A 22,484-nucleotide genomic window follows, 5' to 3' on the forward strand; every position below is an offset into this window, starting at 1 on the left:
CATGACAGGCAGTGCTGCTGTTTAACAGATCTGCTGAGCAGGTAATTATGCAACACTAACTCTTCGAGTTACGGCTTAGGAAGAAGACCCAAAAATAGATGGATTGCCTGTGCCATTAGGAAAGAATACTAAGAGCTGTTTGATGCAATGAAACATGGTGAGAGCACAGAGAAAAACACAGGGTAAGTACCAGCTTGGTGAAAAGCTGAAGTTGTGCCTCTGAGTAATTGCTGGAATATTGGGAGTATAGTCTTGGGAAAGATGGGGTGAGGTGGGCTGGGCTGGGCTGGGGGACAAAGTACAAAATATGAGCAAATATTGAGGCCGCCCATGCTGTTGAGAGTATTCCAAAGCTCAGTCTTCGAAAGAGAATGAATTGGAATCTTTTGTAAAATTTAATAAGATTTCATGGCAGATAGTGTCACTTAAATCTGGCGGATTGCTAAGGCATTCATGAGATCTATTTTGACTGCATTTGCTAGTTAATATACTTTCTGTGAGTGTTTGACCACAGTATGTATGATAAACACAACTACCTCATGTTAATTATAATTGGATATTAGAATATAAGTTGGTTGTATATTGTAGGTTGTGTTACTGTTCCAACTTTGCCTAATAAAGTTTATTCCTGTTTTGCCCAAAATCTTTCAGTCTTGCAGGCGTATTCACTTAGTAAGTACCGAGGATCTCACACTTTGTGTACCTTGAAAGACAAAGTTACTGGTCCCTAGCCAGATTGTAGAATAAATTCGGCAGTCTCATCTGGGATCATAGCACCACTGAGCTGCTAAAGATTGGCACCTCAGAAAAGGATCAATAATTACAAACAAAAACCTGAGCAGCTGCTCTGTTCGTTTATACCCACTGCAGGCATTGTGCCATCTTGTTGACAGAAGGGACTTTCCAGTGGTTAGCTATGTCTGGAAAAATCGGACTAGCACATCACCCTATTAAAGGTTCCATTAATTTGACAAGCACATTGTCCAAGTATTGCCACTTGGCATAAAAACTAGTGGAGGCAGTAAATATGATGATATCTGGGTCATCACTTGCTGTACCAAATCACTTGCCCTAGCCATTCAACCATTTAAGTTTTCATCATGACTATTCTGATCTGTTGCACCACACCATTGGTGACTACATTGATAGTCCTGTAGGCACCACCTTATAGAATTTCACCCGAAATCATTTTTCACTTCCCTTGCCTCCTTTCAGATCTTCCTTCAAAACCTCTTATTTGGCTGAAGCTTTGATCATCCTGAATAATTTTCCCCTCGATGGCTTGTTATTCATTTCTTTCCATTTATTCAAAGTGTTGCATTAAATGTGCTGCGTAAGTGCAAGATTTTGTGGCTCCTGTTTTCAGTGAGCAAGACTGAAGGAGTTGAGAGGTCCCAGGAGATAATGAGGTCGAGAGGGTTGGCCATGAATCTGCCTGAGGGGAGAGCTTGAAAGAGTCCAGGAGAGGAACTAATCAGTCATGTGTTCATATGTGGGTCACTCAAAAATTAACGGTCTCTAGAATTCCAAACTTAATCTGCCATTTGTAATGATGTATAGGAGCTCTTAAATATTTTATTGAAATATTAGAAGTAAGAGCTATTATTTTTCCCCATGCCAATCAATGAAAGGAGCAGCTGGACCAACTCCTGTCCTGAATTCTTGTTCCAAAAATCAATATAAAACCCGGTCCCCAGACAAAGCATATCACTTATTGAACAGATAAAAACACAGAAGTTTGATTTTAGCAAAAAGGAAACTGAACATTCATTGCAACAATTGTCTGGAGCAGTCAAAAAGGTAAGAAATAATTAACCAAACACTGTAAGAACAGAAATAATAATAAACAATTTTCTTTCCCAAGCAACTGGAAGTGATATTTTCTAATCCAGATTGTTACTGATCTAAACTTTGCTCCACAACCCTTAGCACAAAGATGTGATGTAATAATCATATGGCAGTTTCAAAGTTAGAGTTTTCATTCAACAGATACAAAGTTATCTGGTAGTACAGAACTTGAGTATTCAACTGAATTGAATTGAGTTGAATTTATTGTCCCATATACCGAGGCACAGTGAAAAGCTTTGTCTGGCGAGCAATACAGGCAGATTGCAGAGTTAAGTAGCATAGATAAGTAAATAATAGGTAAACAGCGGCAAAAACAAAAACACAGTTGCAGGCAAATGTTGAGAGTTTGTGAGTCCATTCAGTATTCTAACAACAGTAGGTAGAAACTGTTTTGAAACCAGCTGGTGCGTGTGTTCAGGCTTCTGTACCTTCTCCCCGATGGTAGAGGTTGTAGAAAAACATTGCCAGGGTGGGATGGATCTTTGAGAATGCTGGCGGCCTTTCCTTGACAGTGGGCCTTGTAGATGGATTCTATAGATGAGAGGTTGGCCTTTGTGATTGTCCGGGCCGAGTTCACCACTCTCTGTAAGCATCTCTAATCTTGATCAGTTGCCAAACCAGGTAGTGATACAACCAGACAGAATGCTGTCAATGGTGCACCTATAAAAGTTGGCAAGGGTATTCGCCGGCAGGCCAAATTTCCTCAGCTGCCTGAGGAAGAAGAAAATGCGTCCACATGAAGAGTCCAAGAAAGCTTGTTGTGGATGACTACTCCCAGGAGCTTGACACTCTCCATTCGTTCCACCTCTGTGCTGTTAATGTGTGGGGGGTGGGGGCATGAGTAACATCCCACCAAAAGGAGTATGATGAGCTAAGAGTGTGGTGCTGGAAAAGCACAGCCAGTCGGGCAGAATCCGAGAAGCAGGAGAGTCAACATTTCAGGCAAAAGCCTTCATCATTCCTGATGAAGGGCTTTTGCCCAAAACGTCGATTTTCCTGCTCCTCGGATGCTGCCTGACCGGCTGTGCTTTTCCAGCACCACATTCTTAGCTCTAATCTCCAGCATCTGCAGACCTCACTTTTGCCAGTAAGTATGATGAACAAACCCTTGCCACTTGTTTACAGCATCTCACTTGGGAGAAGTGGTGTCCCTAATTAGAAGGCATGCAGTGCCTCATGAAGAGAACTGGCATCAGGAAGTGGCGAGAGGGGCACTCAGAACACACTGCATTTGCTGCTGAACCCTCTCCATTCCTCTTTCCAACATACCCAGCAGCCTCCATTTCTGACCATACCACAGTCCTGACCCTCTGGTGGGTGTCATTCGAGCAGCAGGTGGCACTGCTCAGTGAAAGAGCTCAGTGTTTCTGATTGTTCTGTAATTGGCAGTGGGCTTACCCTAACTCTTGTACCTATGGAAGGCCCAATAACTGCTAATTGACTGATTGGCTCATATCTTTGAAAAAACTCCACAAAGGAGAAAGTGAGGCCTGCAGATGCTGGAAATCAGAGCTGAAAATGTGTTGCTGGAAAAGCGCAGCAGGTCAGGCAGCATCCAAGGAGCAGGGGAATCGACGTTTCGGGCATGAGCCCTTCTTCAGGAATTCCTGAAGAAGGGCTCATGCCTGAAACGTCGATTCTCCTGCTCCTTGGATGCTGCCTGACCTGCTGCGCTTTTCCAGCAACACATTTTCAGCAATAACTCCACAAAGGCTGGTATCCCATCACCAAGTCATCCTTTATTTACACATGCATAGCACAAGACACTGACCTAGCTAGCTCAGAGCCTGTTCTGAGAGTGACAGAACTTCTGATACTTTTGTTTATATCTGTCAGCCAGGTCTGTGAGTGGACCAGGCTAACAGCTCCAAACGCGTCATTCTGAGTCTTTTCTGTCAGCTCCAATTTTGTATGAAGTCCATCTGGATGACCTTGTTCCAATTTTTACAATCTCAGCCAATCTTCACAATATGGGTCTTCTGCTGACTTGCCAGCTAATGGGTGAGACCCCAGTCACCTCCAGAAAAGCTATTTTAAGTCTATGACATCCATCAGAACTACATTCTTGCAATTATTCATCTGTCAGCATTCTCAGAAACGTGGTACAAGCGAATGCCTTAACATGTCTCCCATGTAACAAACAACTTCCATTTCTACTTCGCTTCATATCTATTCAAATGTCCCCTATGGTGCTTCACATGGGCAAAATCAGACAGAAATTGGCATGAAGCCAAAAACAAGGATGGAAGACCAAATATTTGTTCAAAGGGGTAGATTATGAGCATCATCTTAAAGAGTTGGAGAGACACAAAGGGTTCAGGCGGGAATTCCAAAACCCAAGGCCTAGTTTGGTTATGACTGTGGAAGAAAGTTGGTTTTGTGTAAGAGGCCAGAGTTAACCAAATAGAATTACAAAAGAATACATAAAGTGTGGCTGTCTTGATCAAGATTTGGAGGCACTGGTGTTGGGCTAGGGTGTACAAAGTTAAAAATCACACACACAACCTGGTGTTGTGTGATTTTTGTCTTGATGACAGAACAGATAATGTTTGGCTGTCTTGATCACAGCTCGTCAATTTTCATGAATTTTCTCCTCTCCTACCAGAACCTCTTAAACACAATCTTAATCTGTGTAATTACTTTAAAAAAGATCAGAGATAAAAATTAATTATTTGGTTAAAACTCCATATTATAAAGGCTATGGATTTGCAATTTTAAAATTAATTATTGTCACAATTTAGATTCCATTTAAATATCCTCATAAATTCAATCCCTGAACACCAATAAACATTGTAGACTAACATTTAACAAACTTAGAATTTAACTTATGCAGTCACCACATATCAGTAACCCAGACGATATATTTTGTGCTCCAAGGCATAATAGTTCTATTGTTATTAGGCAGCGTATCCTTTTGATTCATGAGCAGCACCAAAGAAAAATTATACTCTTTGTGATTTCAACATCCATTTTCACCTGGTTTTCAATGCAACGGATCTCTCACTTTATCATTATGATTACAGGGTGAGAAAAGCCTGAGGTACCTGTGAAGGGAAATGCAAAAGCGGGATTACTTTCAGTATAAATACATATGTGGAGGTTCACATTGTGAAACGCGTCATTCTGAGTCTTTTCTCTCAGCAGTGATCTGTTCAGCTGATGTCAGCGATGGGACTGTCAGCTGTCTGCTCCACAGGAAGCCCCATAGTTCAGCATCTTTTATCTTCCTGAAATAATGGTCAGGAGGTTTCTGGGCTGGGGAAAACAACAAAATCTGTTTGCAATGGGCTCTGCTGCTCCTACTCAGCTGTCACTGAACTTTCCAGCAAGCTGCGTAGGATTTTAAGGGCTAGAGAGGAGAATAATAATTCATAGATCACAGAAGAGAGGGTTTGGGGTAGGGAAGGAAGGCTGCTTTCATGTCGCTAGTTATTCACACATTTTCTTTCTGTAAATGATTGAAACAAATGATCTGGTGATCTGATGGCGCTGAAAACCTCAGCCAGATGGTCTGATTGGGAGCTGCTGCTGAAATCCAAACACACCCGCTGTCACTAATCAAGGTTTTGACAGTTCTGTGCCAGGTTGCTAAATGATGAGACACTTTATGGTAGCAGCACTCTGTGATTAGAAAGAGTGAGAAAAACTCGTATCATTAGTCTCAGTATGTGGACATCATAAATCAGCATTACTAATGGCTGTTGTGAAGACAGCAGGATAACACCTCTTCCCAGGCCTACCTGAGGGAGGAGTCGTAGGAAACACCTGTAGCGATCTTAAGAAGGCAAGAGATTTCAGTTCTTGAAAAAGAAATCACCTTGTCGAGGACATCCCTCCCAGTCTGCAGACAAATTCCCTTCTGCTAATCCATTCCAGTCTTCAAATGTCAGAATAAGCCTTTTATTCATTCTGAGGACATAAGCAGCACCTGCAAGTATTATCCAATTTTTAGTCGCTCTATGTGGCCCAGTCTTCTTCTTAAACACAGCTGCATTTGCTATTTAAGAGAGCAGGTCAGTGACTTCCATTGGAACTGTGCATTATACAAAAGCCAAATAATATGAAGATGGCAAGATATGAAGATAAAGGACATTAGTAAAATCATTTGCATTTTTACAATGGTGCAATAGCTTTACTGATATACAGAACTGCGGAGAAAAGTTTTCACACAGAGGGTGGAAACCACTGCCAGTGGAGGTTGTGAAAACAGGCACATCTGCAAAGTTGAAGGCATTTCTTGATAGACACATGAACAGGAGTCAAACAGAGGGATGGAAACCGCGTATGGGTAATAAGTAGCTGTTCTAAATAGGTACTAGGAATTGGAGGAGGTTTGGTGGGCCAAAGGGCCTGTTCCTGTGATGTATTGTATAGTATTGTATTGCATTAGTGTATGAAACATCATGCATTCCAGACAAAAGACACACTAAGGTTAGTCCCTCTTTCTAGATTTTGGTACATTGTCCAGTAAATTTCAACATTTAAGATCCATATCCATATTTTCTAAATGCAACGTGGACTTCTGTCTCAATCAGACATTTTTGTACATCGAGTCTCAGACCTTAAGCACCCGGTGGGCAAAGGTATTTCCCTCAAATTCCCTCTAATCTATCAATTACTTTGGATTGACCACACCTTGTTAGTGATCTCTCCCTAATAGAGGTAAGCTACTCCTTTCGGCTCTACCCATGTCTCTCATTATTTTATATACTCACTTAAATCTCTCTTCAACCTCTGCTGTTCCAAACAGAGAACTGGCATAAAAGCAGGGCAGATGCTAAAGATCTGAAATAAAAACAAAAAATGCTGGAGAAATTCAACTGGCCTGGCAGCATCTGTGGAGAGAGTAACCGAATGGAACCAAAGAAGAGTCGGGGACTCAAAACATTAATTCTGTTTATCTCTCCACAGATGCTTCCTGTTTTTACTCCGACATTCCTGGTAATAGTCTTATCAATCCCTTCTTCTGTAGTCTCTCCAGGATGATCAGACCCTTCCTACAATGTGGTGAGCAAGAATGTGATGAGCAATCCAGCTGCAGTTTAATTAGATTAGATTACTTACAGTGTGGAAACAGGCCCTTCGGCCCAACAAGTCCACACCGCCCCGCCGAAGCGTAACCCACCCATACCCCTACATCTACATCTACCCCTTACCTAACACTACGGGCAATTTAGCATGACCAATTCACCTGACCTGCACATCTTTGGACTGTGGGAGGAAACCGGAGCACCCGGAGGAAACCCACGCAGACACGGGGAGAACGTGCAAACTCCACACAGTCAGTCGCCTGATGCGGGAATTGAACCCGGGTCTCTGGCGCTGTGAGGCAGCAGTGCTAACCACTGTGCCACCGTGCCGAACTGTATTTTACACAGTTCGAACTTTCATTTTAAAAGTAGAAATTGCTGGAAAAGCTCAGCAGGTCTGGCGGCAGTTGTGGACAGGAATCAGAGTTAACGTTTTGGGTTCAATGACCCTTCCTCAAATTTAGCTTCCTGTACCTTGTATTTTACACCTCAGCAATAATAAGGAATGGAATCTTTTATGCCTTCTTAGCTACCTTATCTACGTGTCATAGAAACATAGAAAATCGGAGCAGGAATAGGCCATTCAGCCCTTCATCCTGCCCCACCATTCAACATGATCATGGCTGATCCTCCAACTCAGTCCCTTGCTCTCACTTTCTCCTCATACCCCTTTGATCCATTTAAGCCTAAGGACGATATCTAACCTTGCTTGAAAACATTTGATATTTTGGTCTCAGGTTTCTCTGGCAAGAGGATTCCGCAGGCACTCTCATGGTAAAGGAATTTCTCCTCATCTCAGTTTTAAACGGCCCACTCCATTTCCTTAGATTGTGACTCCTGGTTCTGGAGTCCCTGGTTATCAGTAACATCTTTCCTGTGTTTACCCTGTCCGATCCTGTTAGAATTTTATAGAATCCCTACAGTGTGGAAACAAGCTATTTTGGCTCAAGTCCACACCGAAGGGCGACACGGTGGCACAGTGGTTAGCATTGCTGCCTCACAGCGCCAGAGACCTGGGTTCAATTCCCGCCTCAGGCGACTGACTGTGTGGAGTTTGCACGTTCTCCCCGTGTCTGCGTGGGTTTCCTCCGGGTGCTCCGGTTTCCTCCCACAGTCCAAAAATGTGCAGGTCAGGTGAATTGGCCATGCTAAATTGCCCGTAGTGTTAGGTAAGGGGTAGATGTAGATGTAGATGTAGGGGTATGGGTGGGTTACGCTTCGGCAGGGCGGTGTGGACTTGTTGGGCCGAAGGGCCTGTTTCCACACTGTACGTAATCTAATCTGATCCTCTGAAGAGTAACCCACCCAGACCTATTCCCCTATTCTACATTTACTCCTGACTAAAGCATGTAACCCACACATGCCTGAATACTATGCCCAAGTTACCTGACCTGCACATCTTTGGATCAGGAGAGGAAACCGGAGCACCCAGAGGAAACCGACACAGACACAGGGAGAATGTGCAAACTCCACACAGACAGTCACCAGAAGCTGGAATCGAACCCGGGTCCCTGGCGTTATGAGGCACTATCAACCAGAGTCAAATTCCGTAATGACTGCAAACTTTCCAATCATGCCTCTTACAATTAAGTATAAAGCATGCGAAAATACTGCAAAAAGCAAGGGTGCTGATACTAAACTCTGCAGTAACTTACGACCCATCACAAACAAGAACAGAAATTGCTGGAAAAGCTCAGCAGATCTGGCAGCATCTGCGGAGCAAAATCAGAGTTAATGTTTTGGGTCCAGTGATCTTTCTTCAGATCTTTGATTTCTCTCCGCAGATGCTGCCAGACCTGCTGAGCTTTTCCAGCATTTTCTGCTTTTGTTTCTGATTTCCAGCATCCACAATTCTTGTGGTTTTTACTTCGCCATTGATCATCATCTCTTTATTCCCAGATCTGTTCTACCGATTTTTTAAAAACGTCTCCAATGATGCCTTAACTTTACAATGTATGGGATTAGTAATCAGGCTTCTCAATTTATTTACAAAAAAAAACACACATACATACTTCTGCACATTGTTGTTATAGTAGCAATAAAATACCTGCTCCTGATGGGTATCCAAAAGCCATTATCACAAGTAAAAGCTGTCAATGTCTATCAAAGACAAGATTAAACTCAGATCTGACACCTTTTCAGATAGGCTCTTATTAGCCTGACTGGGGTATGCTAGAAATCAAGACCCACTGCTCCTGAAATGATCTCAAAAATAAAGTTTTTAATAAGTGTGCGAAATTTCCCAATTGACCTGATTTTTAGACCTATGTTGAAAGAGAGCACTGACCAGGTTTCTGCACTGAATGAGAATGGTTTTATAACCCTACTACTTAAAACTCTGACCCCCTTATAAATTCCTCATACATGCACATACAGAAATATTATGGGTGTTTTGGGTGGAGAGAAAGACTGGGAAGACAGCTCAATGGTTCCTATTCACAGGGTTTACTGAGGTGGTCCTCTTGGCTTGTCCTTACTGCTCCTTGAAGCTCATTTTCCATATACTTCCATTTCTGCTGAACAAGCAGCTGTATAAGCAGAACTTACAATGAGTGTTGGGTTATTTGCTTTTAAAAATTGCAGCAATTCAACAAGAATTCTTGGCATTTAAAACAATACTTCTCTCATTTCAGTCCAAAATGAAAAATACAGAAAAATTAAAATTTATGATCTTTACACTCACATATTGACCAATTGGCTACCAAAATCTGAGAGTGGTTACAGCACAGAAAAAAAAGCCATTCAGCCCATTATGCCAATGCCACTTCTCTACAACAGCATCTCAGTTAGTTTCAGTCTCTAGCCCTTTCCCCTGAGCACTGCCAACTGTTTCTCTTCATAGGCCAGAGGCTGAGCAGTTTCAGCTTATCTCTGGCAGGGCATGGAGAAAATTTGTGCAATGCAGATTGGGGAGAGAGACTATAAACTTATATCCTTGGAGGAAATTAGAAGCTTACGTTTACCATTGAGCATGTTTGTTTCTGATGCAAGTCGATGCCTATGGGTTCCATGTGTACGTGTGCAACAGCACACTGTGTCTAGACTGCAATATAAAAATATTCAAATACTGTGCTCTTTTGTAATAAAGAGAAAGGAACTTTAAAGTAAATATGCTGAGAGGCAGGAGAAACAGCTGACCAAGAGAAATGAACTTGAAGAATCTTACAAAGAACAGATTTAAAAGTACACTCAAAAGAATTGAATATATTCCACAATAAGATGCAATTAAAATGCTTGTTGTTTCATATGTTGAACCTTCTTTTTAGATTATTAAAGCCTATGTTCATTTCAACATGACTTCCTCATGAACATGCTCTACTGAGCACGTTTGCTGACCTCTCTTCAACAAGTCTGAACTTGTCTGATAGACACCAACCCACCTTTTCACACATCGACTGATAACTGATCCTGCCACAGTTGTTACGAGCTCTGTGTAGCATCAATGTGTTACGTTAATGTAAGAATTGTCCTGACCACATGGACAATTATTGAACCCTGTCTCATTCAGTCTGCAAGCTCTTTGTGTTGTGACTTCACGCTTCATCTTTATGATGTGCCAACATTCATTGAATTCAATTGCTTTTCTATAGTTCTATTTCTACACTTCATTTGCTTTTTTAAATTAGTCTGTCTAAATGATACTCTCCACCCATTTAGAACATTTGCAGAGATCCTGATGGAAGTGGCTACAGCTTTTTTAAATTCATTCACAGGATGTGGGCATCACTGACTGGGCTGGCATTTATTGCCCATCCCCAGATGCCATTGAGAAGATGGAGATGAGGTACTTTCTTGAATGACTGCAGTCCACTTTGTGCAGGTACACCCATCAAACCATTAGGAAAAGAGTTCCAGGATTTTGACCCAGTGATACTGAAGGAAAGGTGAAATATTTCCAAACTGGGATAGTTAGTCGCTTGGAGGGTAACTTGCAGATGTTCCCATGTATCTGCTGACCTTGCCTTTCTGGGTGGGAACGGTCATGGATTTGGAAGATCAACTTTAAGGAGCGTTGGTGAATTTCTGCAGCGTATCTATTACGGAACTGCCACTCTGCTACTGAGCTTCAGCAGTGAAGGGAGTGGATGCATGTGGATGTGGTGTCAGTCAAGCACAATATTTGTCCTGGATGGGATTGAGCGTCTTGAATGTTTTTGGAACTGCACTCATCCAGGCAAGTGGGGAATATTCAATCACACTCCTGACTTGTGTCTTGTCAAGGCTTGACAAGCTTTGGGGATTCAGGAGGTGTTTTACTTCTTATAAGATTCCTATCCTCTGTCCTGAATTCATACCTGCAGAATGTATATGACTGATTCAATTCAGATTCCAGCTCAACAGCAGCCCCAGGATATTAACCATGGAGAATTCAGTGATGGTGATGCTATTTCATGGAAGGAGCAATGATTAGATAGTCTGTGATTAGAGATAGGCATTGCCTGGTATCCCTGTGGTACAAATGTTACTTGCCACTTACCAGTCCAAACCCTGTCCACGTCTTGCTGCATATAGGCATATATCTCTTCACTTTTTTGAGTGGTCGTGAATGGTGCTGAACATTGTGCAGTCACCATTAACTTACCCCATTTCTAACGTTATGGTGGAGGGAAGATCATAAGCTGTTCTCAAGAGACACCTCGAGGGATGAAAGACAAATTTGAGGGGAATTTGACTCAGGCACCTTGTAACATCCAGTTGCAGAATACTATTTGTAGAATTTTGGTGACTTAATATTTACCATCCCATTTGCAAATGCACAAGGAAATGCATGCAATTAACCAACATTAAAACCTATGAGCAAGGAAGAAAATAACTACAGTGAACAGTAATCAACCTAATGGTTATGTAAACAGTTAGTTACCTTCAGTCTATCATGGAGCAGAAATGCCTCACAATGTACTTCATGCACAAGAAATTACTTTGAAGTAGATTAGATTAGATTAGATTAGATTACTTACAGTGTGGAAACAGGCCCTTCGGCCCAACAAGTCCACACCGCCCCGCCGAAGCGTAACCCACCCATACCCCTACATCTACACCTTACCTAACACTACAGGCAATTTAGCATGGCCAATTCACCTGGCCTGCACATCTTTGGACTGTGGGAGGAAACCGGAGCACCCGGAGGAAACCCACGCAGACACGGGGAGAACGTGCAAACTCCACACAGTCAGTCGCCTGAGGCGGGAATTGAACCCGGGTCTCCGGCGCTGTGAGGCAGCACTGCTAACCACTGTGCCACTTTTGTGACCATTTTTGTGGGCACACATGGCATTCAAATTTGCAGACTGCAAGACCTCACAATTAACATCAGTGAACTTATTTTGACATTGGCAATTTAGAAACACAGAATGTTTGTCGTTCTTATTCAGTTCATGGAATATCAACATTGCTAGCTAAGCCAGAAATTATTATACTTCCCTAATTGCCCTTGGTGGTGGTGAGCTGCCTTCTTGAATGTGTGCCATCTGTTCAACCCACTGGCCCTCTGCAATGTGGCTACTCCCAATCTTCTGCCCTTTCCCACAATCATGCATTTTTACTTCAGACGCTAATCCAACTCTCTTTCAAAAATTATGACTGAATCTTTCTCTGTTGCCATTTCAGGCAGTGAAATGCAGAATATTTTTCATGTCACTTTGTTTCTTTTATTAGTTACCTCTCGGATTTTCTGCCAAAGGACCACTTTCTTTCCATCTATTCTGTCTAGGTCCATCAAGATTTTGAAAAATAAAAGAAAAACTAAGTATTGCAGGTGCTGGAGATCTGAAGTAAGAACAGAAAATGCTGGAGAAACCCAGCAGGTCTTACAGAATCTGAGGAGAGAGAAACAAAGTTCATGTTTTGAGTCCAATGATACTTCTTTGCCACCAAAAAGTAAACCACAAAGCTATACGTTCTAACAACACCCCAGAGATAGTTCCAAAGAATTGTGCCCCAGCATTAGCCACAATCTTAGCCAAGTATTCCAGTACAACTATGGTACAGACTTCAAATTAACAATGAGGAAAATCACCATGGTGTCTTCTGTCTGCAGGAAGGAGAACAAATCCAATCTAGTCAATTTCGATCCTATCTGCCTCTTCTCTAAATCTGCAAAGTGTTGAAGGTATCTTTGACAGTGGCAACAAGTCAAGCTTAGATGACAATAAACTGCTCAGTCTGGGTTCCAGTTAGGCCACTTGGTTACTGAATTCATTGCAATGTTGGTCCAAATATGGACAAAAGAGCTGAATTCCAAAGGGGAGGTGAGAATGACTATTCTTGATAATAAGCCAATATTTCACGAGTGGTATCAAGGTGCATTGGTAAAATTGAAGGTAATGGGAATCACCAGTTGGAGTCATAGAAAGCACAGAGGAAGATGTTGGAGATCAATCGTCTCAGTCCTAGGATAGTATTTCAGGAGTCCCTCTTGCTTGAGTCCTGGGGCCCGATCATCTTCAGCTGCTTCATCAAAAGATCTGAAATCGGGATGTTCACTGATGTTTGCATCATGTTCAATACCTTTCACAACTACTGAGCTACTGAAGCAATTTGTGTCCATATACAGCAGGATCTAGAAAAAATTCAAGCTTAGGTAGATAAATAGCAAGTAACATTCATGTCTTGCCAACGCCTGGCAATGACTATCTCTAATAGGAGAAAATCTAAATATCTTCCCATGATATACAACAGTAATTACTATCACCGGTTTATCTGTTATTAACATCATGGGAGTTACCATTGACCAATGATGTAAATCTGTGGCTCCCAAAGCAGGTCAGAGGTTGGAAACTCTATGGCAAATAACTCACCTCCAAACTTGACAAAACACATCCACCACGTGAAATGCACAAGTCAGATGTACAATGGAATACTTTCCACTGGCCTGGATGAGTGTGGTTTAAACAACACTCAAGAAGCTCACACCTTCCAGGACAATGCAGCTTGCTTGATTGGCTCCCAATCTAACACTGTCAATGTTTACAAATCCTGCCCAATAAAACACAGTAGCCACAGTTTGTACCAGCATCAGGACATACTGTAGCATCTCAGCAACACTCTTGACAGCACCTTTCAAATCTGTGGCATCCAGCAACTAGAAGGACAAGGGTAGCAGATGTAAGGGAACACCATCTTCTGCAAGGTACCCGTCAAACCATCCAGCATCCTGACTTGAACTATATAACCATTCATTCATCATCAGGTGATTAAATTCCTGGCAGTGCCTTCCCAAATGCACAATGGGTGCACCTGCATCACTTAGACTGCAGTGGTTCAAGTAGGTAGCTCACTTCCACCTTGGAGCACTATCTGAATAAATCACATATGCTAGCTTATCAGAAAAGTACACATCCTTTGACAAACACAAAAATTAATATATTTACTAGTATAACCATAAGTTTCTGATAATGTTGCATATTTTCTGAGACTTAATATCAGCAACACAATGGGTGTCTTTTGGTATTAATATAAACCTATTTTCGATGTTTCTATGTAACAAAGAATCATTCCTTCTTTTACTTCACTCTAATGTTTTTACTACTCTGTGTAAGTCCTCTCTTCAAGTGAGAAGACAATAATGTTAAATATTTGCAAACTTGTCACAGGCTTACTTACATATACCAAGGAATCTATTAAAAGACATACAACAATAGAATTAATTGTTAAGGTTATTTAGAGTCCTTCTATAGATACTATTGATGCTCAGCGAACTCAAAAGACATACAACAATAGAATTAATTGTTAATGTTATTTAGAGTCCTTCTATAGATACTATTGATGCTCAGCGAACTCAATTTCTGCAATACATTTGGGTCATGCACTGGTATTCATGAATCATTACAATGCCATTAAATCTTGACTAAATGCCAAACATGTGCCTGAAAGAACAGTACAACTTTCATTTCTATAGGAGCTCATTACGTCACTCTCAGAAACATGCAGTAAGTTCTATTATGTTATCTATGCAATTGGCCTGCAACAGTAAAGAAGGCAGCTCACCGTTACTTTTTTCAAAGGCAACTAGAGGTGGGCAATAGATGCTAGCCCAGCCTGTGATGTCTGTGTCTTTTGAAGAAATAAAAAATGTAGAGAAAACTAACAAGACTAGTATTCAAATGGAAAATCTATATTGCATTTATTGGCCTTATTTGTTTTCATCATCAGATTTGTCACTGTCATTCAAGCAGAATGAGGGTTCTAAATGATGAACAAGTTATTTATGTAATTTGCTATTTGTGGGACCTGGCTATGCACACATTCACTGATGTGTTTGTTTATGACAACTAACTATATTTCAATAATAATTAATTGGTTGTGAAGTCTTTTAGGATGTGTGCTAAACATGAAAGTTGCTATATGAATCCTAATTCTTTCCTTCATTTGTAAACATTGTTCTATTATCAGCTGTTACATTTCCAGTGCAGTAAAATGGACAATGTTCAGCTTTTAATCACCTGAAATTCTATTGACTTGTGATCTTTCAAAGACAGCACTACAGCTGTTGCATGATGTTTCCTCATTAGCTTTTACATACGAACATACAGATTAGGAGCAGAATGAATGGTGGTTCAGTGCCACACAGCACCAGGGATCATTGTTCAATTCCAGCCTTGGGTGACTGTCTGTGTAGATTTTGCACATTCTCCCTGTGTCTGTGTGGGTTTGCTCCAGGTTCCTCCCACAATCCAAAGATGTGCAGGTCAGGTGGCTTGGCCATGCTAAACTGCCTGTAGTGTTAGGTGCATTAATGAGAGGGAAATGTTTCTTCGGAGGGTCAGTGTGCATTTGTTGGGCCAAATGGCCTGTTTCCACACTTTAGGGAATCTAATCTAAACCATTCAGACTCTTAAGCCTAGTCTGCCATTCAATAAGAAGATAGCTGATCTTTTAATATTCCAAATTGTACATTCCCATCGAACCCAATAAGGTTTGGTTTCCCCTCCTAACAGGAATCCATCTAGCTCCACCTTAAAAATATTCAATGATCCTGCTATAGGAAAGATGTTGTGAAACTTGGAAGGGTACAGTAAAGATTTAAAAGGATGTTGCCAGGGTTGAAGAGTTTGAGCTAAAGGGAGCTATTTTCCCCGTAGTGATGGCTTAGGGGTGACCTTATAGAGTTTTATAAAATCTTGAGGGGCTTGGATAGGTTGAATAGCAAAGGTCTTTTCCCCAGGGTAGGGAGTCCAGAACTAATGGCATAGGTTTAAGGTGAGAAGGAAAAGATTTAAAAGGGACCTAAGGGGCAACTCTTTCATGCAGAGGGTGGAGTGTCTATGGAATGAACTGCCAGAGGATGGCAGATGGAGACTGGTATGTTCACAACATTTAAACGCCATCTGGATGGGTATTTGAATAGAAAGAGTTTAGAGAGATATGGACCAAATTCTGGGAAATGGGATGAGATTATGAAATTTGTTATGAACTGAACATGATTTTTGAGACTTGGTCTTGAGATGCCTTGTCTATCTGACACATATATTTATTTTCATAAAGTCTTTAGTTTTTTCATTCAATTCCCACTTATTATAGTGTCCAGGATCATTCCCGAGGCTTCCAAACACTGCTGTCTTGGGCACTAATGAGGGCCAAAAGTCCACACCGTAGCAAACAGTCAGCTGATTGTGACAGGACAATGAATGCCCAGAGGACAGGCTCCTCATCCCATTAAAGAAAGCAGACAAATTTGTTTTGCTTTTAATTCATTCTCAGGATGGGGCCTTAATTGGGTAGACTGGCATTCATTGTCCATAATTAAGAGTGAACTACATTGCTGCAGGACTAGAGTCACCTCAGGCCATACCAGGTAAGGATGACAATTTCCTACCCTAAAGAACAATAGTGAACTAAATGGGTTGTCCTGACAATTGACAGCAGTTTCACGGCCATCATTAGACTCTTAATTCCAGATTAGTATTGAATTCAAATTCCACCATGGTGGGATTTGAACCTGGACCCCCAGAACATTACCTGGATTAATAGATTAGCTATAATTCCATCATCTCCCCATAAAGCTCACAAAGCTGGGGAATCAAAAGGAGTTAATCCAGCGCTGAAGAAAGAGTGACTTGCTGGATAGGTCTGAGGGAGAGAGAGTGTATCCATTATGGCCTCTCTTAAGTTGCAAGTTTAAAAATATCCTGAGCAATTGGGACACCAAGATGGAAAGGGAGGGCAGCCATTCCTGCTGCTGGTAACCCACTACCAAACAGCTGTACTCTCCTTGACACCTTAAACAACATAGAGGCCAACTGGAAAATTAGCCTCCACAGTCCTTTAACACATTCAATTAGCTAGCTGCCATTTGTGGGTGGGCAGGCTTGCCAAATCTCTTACCCTACCACAGGAGTGGTGAAGAAGGGCTACACCCAAAACACCGACTTCTCCACCTCCTGATACTACCTGGTTTGCTATGCTCTTCCAGCATCCTGCTTGTCCACCTTGGATTCCAGTATCTGCAGTTTTGTTTTGTCTCCCACACGGTGGAATGGCACCACAGAATCAGCATGCCACCCAATGCAGTACAGTTTCATGTTTGCTGACCTCTGTATCTGCTCCCATGGAGGGCTACAGCTTCAACTCAGGAATTAACCAGAAGTAGGATTCGTGGTAATCCGAAATGGAGGATAGGAAAAAATTGTACATAGCTTTTACATGTAACCCTGATATAAATCTACAATACTGAATAGAATGGGTTCTTTCTTAATTTTATGTTTAATTGAGATCTCTCTCTTCGTTAAATTTTAGAAATATAAGTACTAAGTTAGTCTGGATCAGTGTTTTTTTTAAGAGCAATAAGACAGTGCTATTTTCTGGGACTGTACATTGTGAAGGAGCAAAGATGACCTTTTGTAGAGTGATGTGCTCTTCCTGTTCAATGTGGGCATTTAGGGAGAGTTTCCATGTTACTGATGATAATGTCTACAGGAAATGTTTTTGGTTGCAAATCCTATCAGATTGCATAGATCGGTTGGAGCGGCAGTTAGAGGCAATGAGGAATTTACAGGAACTAGGGGGTGTGATGGATGGCAGTTATAGGAAGGGAGAAAAGCCGCACATACAGCCAGGTAGATGGGTTAACTCCAGGAAAGGTAGGAGAGGTAGGCAGGTAGTGCAGGGTTTCCTGTATCTATCTTCATCTCAAACACTCTTAGATTAGATCTTAGATTATCTAAGTATTCTGTTCTGGAAAATCTAGGGAGTGATGGACTCCTCGGGGAGTGTAGCGTGAACAACCAAGTTTCTGGTACCAAGAATGACTCAAATGTAATTAGGGGTATATCGGGTTCCAAGCGATCAATTGTGATAGAGGATCTCTAGTCAGAGGCACAGACAGACATCTGGCCAGCAGCAAAAATCAGAATGATGTGTTGCCTCCCTGGTGCCTGCCTTTAGCTCCCTGACATTTCCTTACCACCTGTCCGAAATAGTGGCACCAAGTTAGCCAACCTCCAGTCTTCCGGCACCTCACCTGTGACTATCAATTATACAAATATCTCAGCAAGGGGCCCAGTAACTTTCCACAGAGTTCTAGGATTCACCTGATCAGGTCATGGGGATTTATCCACTTCTTTGTGTTCCAAGACATCCAGCATCTCCTCCTCTGTAATATGGACATTTTTCAAGATGTCACCATCTTTTTCCCCACATTCTATTTCTTCCATGTTCTTTTCCACAGTAATTACTGATGCAAAATACTCATTTAGTATTTCCTCTATCTCCTATGTTTCCATACGTAGGTTGCCTTGCTGATCTTTGACAGGCCCTATTTTCTAGGAGAAAGTGAGGACTGCAGATGCTGGAGATCAGATCGGGATGAACTCAGATTTCTCCAGTTGGGATGAACTCAGATTTCTCCAGTTTCCTCATTTCCCCTCCCCCCACTTTGTCTCAGTCCCAACCCTCGAACTCAGCACCACCTTCCTAACCTGCAATCTTCTTCCTGACCTCTCCACCCCCACCCCCACTCCGGCCTATCACCTTCACCTTTACCTCCTTCCACCTATCGCATTTCCAACACCCCTCCCCAAAGTCCCTCCTCCCTACCTTTTATCTTAGCCTGCTGGGCACACCTTCCTCATTCCTGAAGAAGGGCTCATGCCTGAAACGTCGATTCTCCTGCTCCTTGGATGCTGCCTGACCTGCTGCGCTTTTCCAGCAACACATTTTCAGGCCCTACTTTCTCTCTAGTTACCCTTTAGTCCTTAATTTATTATACATTCCCTTTGGATTCTCCTTAACCCTATTTGCCAAAGCTATCTCATGTCCCCCTTTTGCTCTCCTGATTTCCCCCTTAAGTATACTCCTACTGCCTTTGAATTCTTCCAAGGATTCACTCAAGCTCTCCTGTCTATACTTGACATATGCTTCCTTCTTTTTCATAACCACAACCTCAATTTCTGTAGTCAAACAGCATTCCCTACACCTACCAGCCTTTCCTTTTACCCTAACTAGGGAAGTACATGGAAGACATAGAATGTGGGGAAATAGATCTTGAAAAATTTCCATTTTACAGAGGAGGAGGTGCTGGGTGCCTTAAAATGCATAAAAGTGGATAAGTCCCCAGGACTTGATCAGGTGTACCCTAGAACTCTGTGGGAAGCTAGGGATTGCTGGTCCCTTTGCTGAAATATTTGTATCATCGATAGTCAGAGGTGAGGTGCTGGAAGACTGGAGGTTGGCTAACGTGGTGCCACTATTTCAGAAAGGTGGTAAGGAAAAGCAAGGGAACACTAGTTGATGAGCCTGACATCAGTGGTAGACAAGTTGTTGGAGTGAATCCTGAGGGATAGAATTTATATGTATTTGGAAAGGCAAGGACTGATTAGGGACAGTCAACATCGCGTTGTGTTTGGAAAATCATGTCTCACAAACTTGATTGAGTTTTTTGAAGAAGTGACAAAGAGGATTGATGAGAGCAGAGCAGTGGACGTGATCTATATGGACTTCAGTAAGGCAATCAACAAGGTTCCTCATGGCAGACTGGTTAGCAGGGAGAACTAGCCATTTGGATACAGAACTGGCTCGAAGGTAGAAGACAGAGGGTGGTGGGGGGAGGGTTGCTTTTCAGACTGGAAGCCTGTGACCCGTGGTGTGCCACAAGGATCGATGCTGAGTCCACTGCTTTTCATTTTTTATATTAATCATTTGGATGTGAACATAGGAGGTGTAGTTAGTAAGTTTGCAGATGGCACCACAATTGGAGGTGTAGTGGACAGCGAAGAAGGTTACTTTAGATTACAACAGGATCTTTATCATATGGGTCAATGAGCCGAGAAGTAGCAGCTACAGTTTAATTTAGACAAATGTGAGGTGCTGCATTTTGGGAAAGCAAATCTTAGCAGGACTTATACACTTAATGAGAAGGTCCTGGGAAGTGTTGCTGAACAAAGAGACATTGAAGTGCAGGTTCACAGTTCCTTGAAAGTAGAGTCACAGGTAGATAGGATAGTGAAGAATACCTATTTGTATGCTTGTCTTTATTGGTCAGTGCATTGAGTATAGGGGTTGGAAGGTCATGTTGTGACTCTTCAGGACATTGGTTAGGCCACTTTTGGGATATTGTGTGCAATTCTGGTCTCCCTCCTATCGGAAGGATGTCGTGAAATTTGAAAGGATTTAGAAATGATTTACATGGATGTTGGAGGATTTGAGCTTTAGAGAGAGATTGAATAGGCTGAGGCTGTTTTCCCTGTGGGCGGCACGGTGGCACAGTGGTTAGCACTGCTGCCTCACAGCGCCAGAGACCCGGGTTCATTTCCCGCCTCAGGCGACTGACTGTGTGGAGTTTGCACGTTCTCCCCGTGTCTGCGTGGGTTTCCTCCGGGTGCTCTGGTTTCCTCCCACAGTCCAAAGATGTGCAGGTCAGGTGAATTGGCCATGCTAAATTGCCCGTAGTGTGAGGTAGGGGTATGGGTGGGTTGCGCTTCGGCGGGGCGGTGTGGACTTGTTGGGCCGAAGGGCCACTTTCCACACTGTAAGTAATCTAATCTAATCCCTGGAGCATCAGAGGCTGAGGGGTGACCTTATAGAGGTTTATAAAATCATGAGGGGCATGGATAGCATAGATAGACAAGATTTTTTCCATGGGTTGGGGGAGTCCACAACTAAAGAGTATAGGTTTAAAGTGAGAGGGGAAATATTTAAAAGGGACCTAAGGGGTAACTTTTTCTCACAGAGGGTGATGTGTGTATGGAATGAGCTGCCAGAGGAAGTGGTAGAGACCGGTACTATTACAACATTTAAAACGTATCTGGATGGGTACAAGAATAGGAAGGGTTTAGAGTAAAATGGGCCAAGTGCAAGCAAATGGTTAGGATATCTGGTCAGCATGGGTGAATTGGACTGAAAGGTCTATATCCGTGCTGTACATCTCTATGACTCGAAGGTGGGGCTTTTCAGAAACTGACCTGATTAAGGGTTTATGCCCAAAATATCAACTCTCCTGCTCCTCGGATGCTGCCTGAATTGCTGTGCTTTTCCAGTGTCACATTTTTCAACACTGTTTTGTAACATTGAGTGATACTCTGTCCCCTCCAGCAAAATTAGACATTGACCACAAGCAGAACCAGTGGACCATGAGTTGAGGAACTGTCCCAGAACAACTAGTTTTTGATTCAGTAGCTTGGTCGTCATCAGGGATTATAGCAACAGCTAAGATTAAACCTCTGATATCCTGACACTATTGCTATGTATTCCAACAGGCAGTACAGCAAACAAATGAGATATCTTGGGAGTATGGTCAATGATATTTTTAAGTCAATTGCTTGTGAGCACCCAAGAGTGGCATGTGTTGTGTCAGTGAGTAATTTCATCTCCCTCTTCGCTAGCAAATACATTGTCAGCACTTAGCTCTCTGTTCTGACAGCACAACAAGATTGGGAATTCAGCACATTGGGAATCAGAGCCATGAATGATCTATTCTTTAAAGTTATTCATTTGTATTTTACAGTTAGTAATTCATTGACTAACTGCCATGCTTTCCAATCAGAGTAGCACACAACGAACCGAGTGAGTGACTTGGAGTCAATAAAAATTGGCCAGAATACAGATCATTTGGCAGCAACCTTGTAACTATAATTGTATTTCCCCATCATCTGTGTTATAGTTGCTGAAGAAGATCAAGACAAGTAAATGCACAAACAATGCAAAATTCCTGATCAATTTGTATTCATGAATATTACAATATCTGGGATTTTTTTCTGTTTAGTTAAAAAAAATTACGAAATATCATTGGTGTTAAATATGGCTAAGTTAATAATGGTGTCCTCTTACTCAGAAGGTTGTAGGTTCAAGTCCCAACCAACTTGTCCTCTTAAGAGGATGTAAAAGATCCAAGGACGCTATTTAATAGAAGAGTATAGAGGTTACTCTAGTCACTTGGACAATAGTTATCAGCATCCCCAAAAAATGGATTATTCACTTGGTATTTTGTCACTGGTTATGGGAATTTGTTGTATTAAAATTGGCGTCTGAGGTCTTAAAATTAGAAAACCCAGGTAAGGTTTTGATAAGTATCCTTTTATCTCTGGTTGTCACTTACTATCTGTTTCAGCTATCTCAATGCATATCAACAGTAATGTTTTCAGCATCCATTTTGTAAAGCCTATGCTTGGCAGC

At 42.0% G+C, this 22,484-nt stretch overlaps 1 long non-coding RNA gene across 1 annotated transcript in view; it reads right to left on the reverse strand.

Annotated features, from left to right (window-relative positions):
• Positions 1 to 4,626: 4,626 nt before the first annotated feature.
• Positions 4,627 to 22,484, reverse strand: part of LOC140494158 (uncharacterized) — a 45,753-nt gene continuing 27,895 nt past the window's right edge. The window contains exons 3-4 of the long non-coding RNA XR_011963917.1: positions 5,666 to 5,776; positions 4,627 to 4,892 (exon numbers count right to left, since the gene is read on the reverse strand). This is a non-coding gene — a long non-coding RNA (uncharacterized lncRNA). The remainder of the gene's footprint in view (positions 4,893 to 5,665; positions 5,777 to 22,484) is intronic.

The sequence above is a fragment of the Chiloscyllium punctatum genome, chromosome 23 (assembly GCF_047496795.1).
Source record: "Chiloscyllium punctatum isolate Juve2018m chromosome 23, sChiPun1.3, whole genome shotgun sequence".
Classification (NCBI taxonomy): Eukaryota; Metazoa; Chordata; class Chondrichthyes; order Orectolobiformes; family Hemiscylliidae; genus Chiloscyllium; species Chiloscyllium punctatum.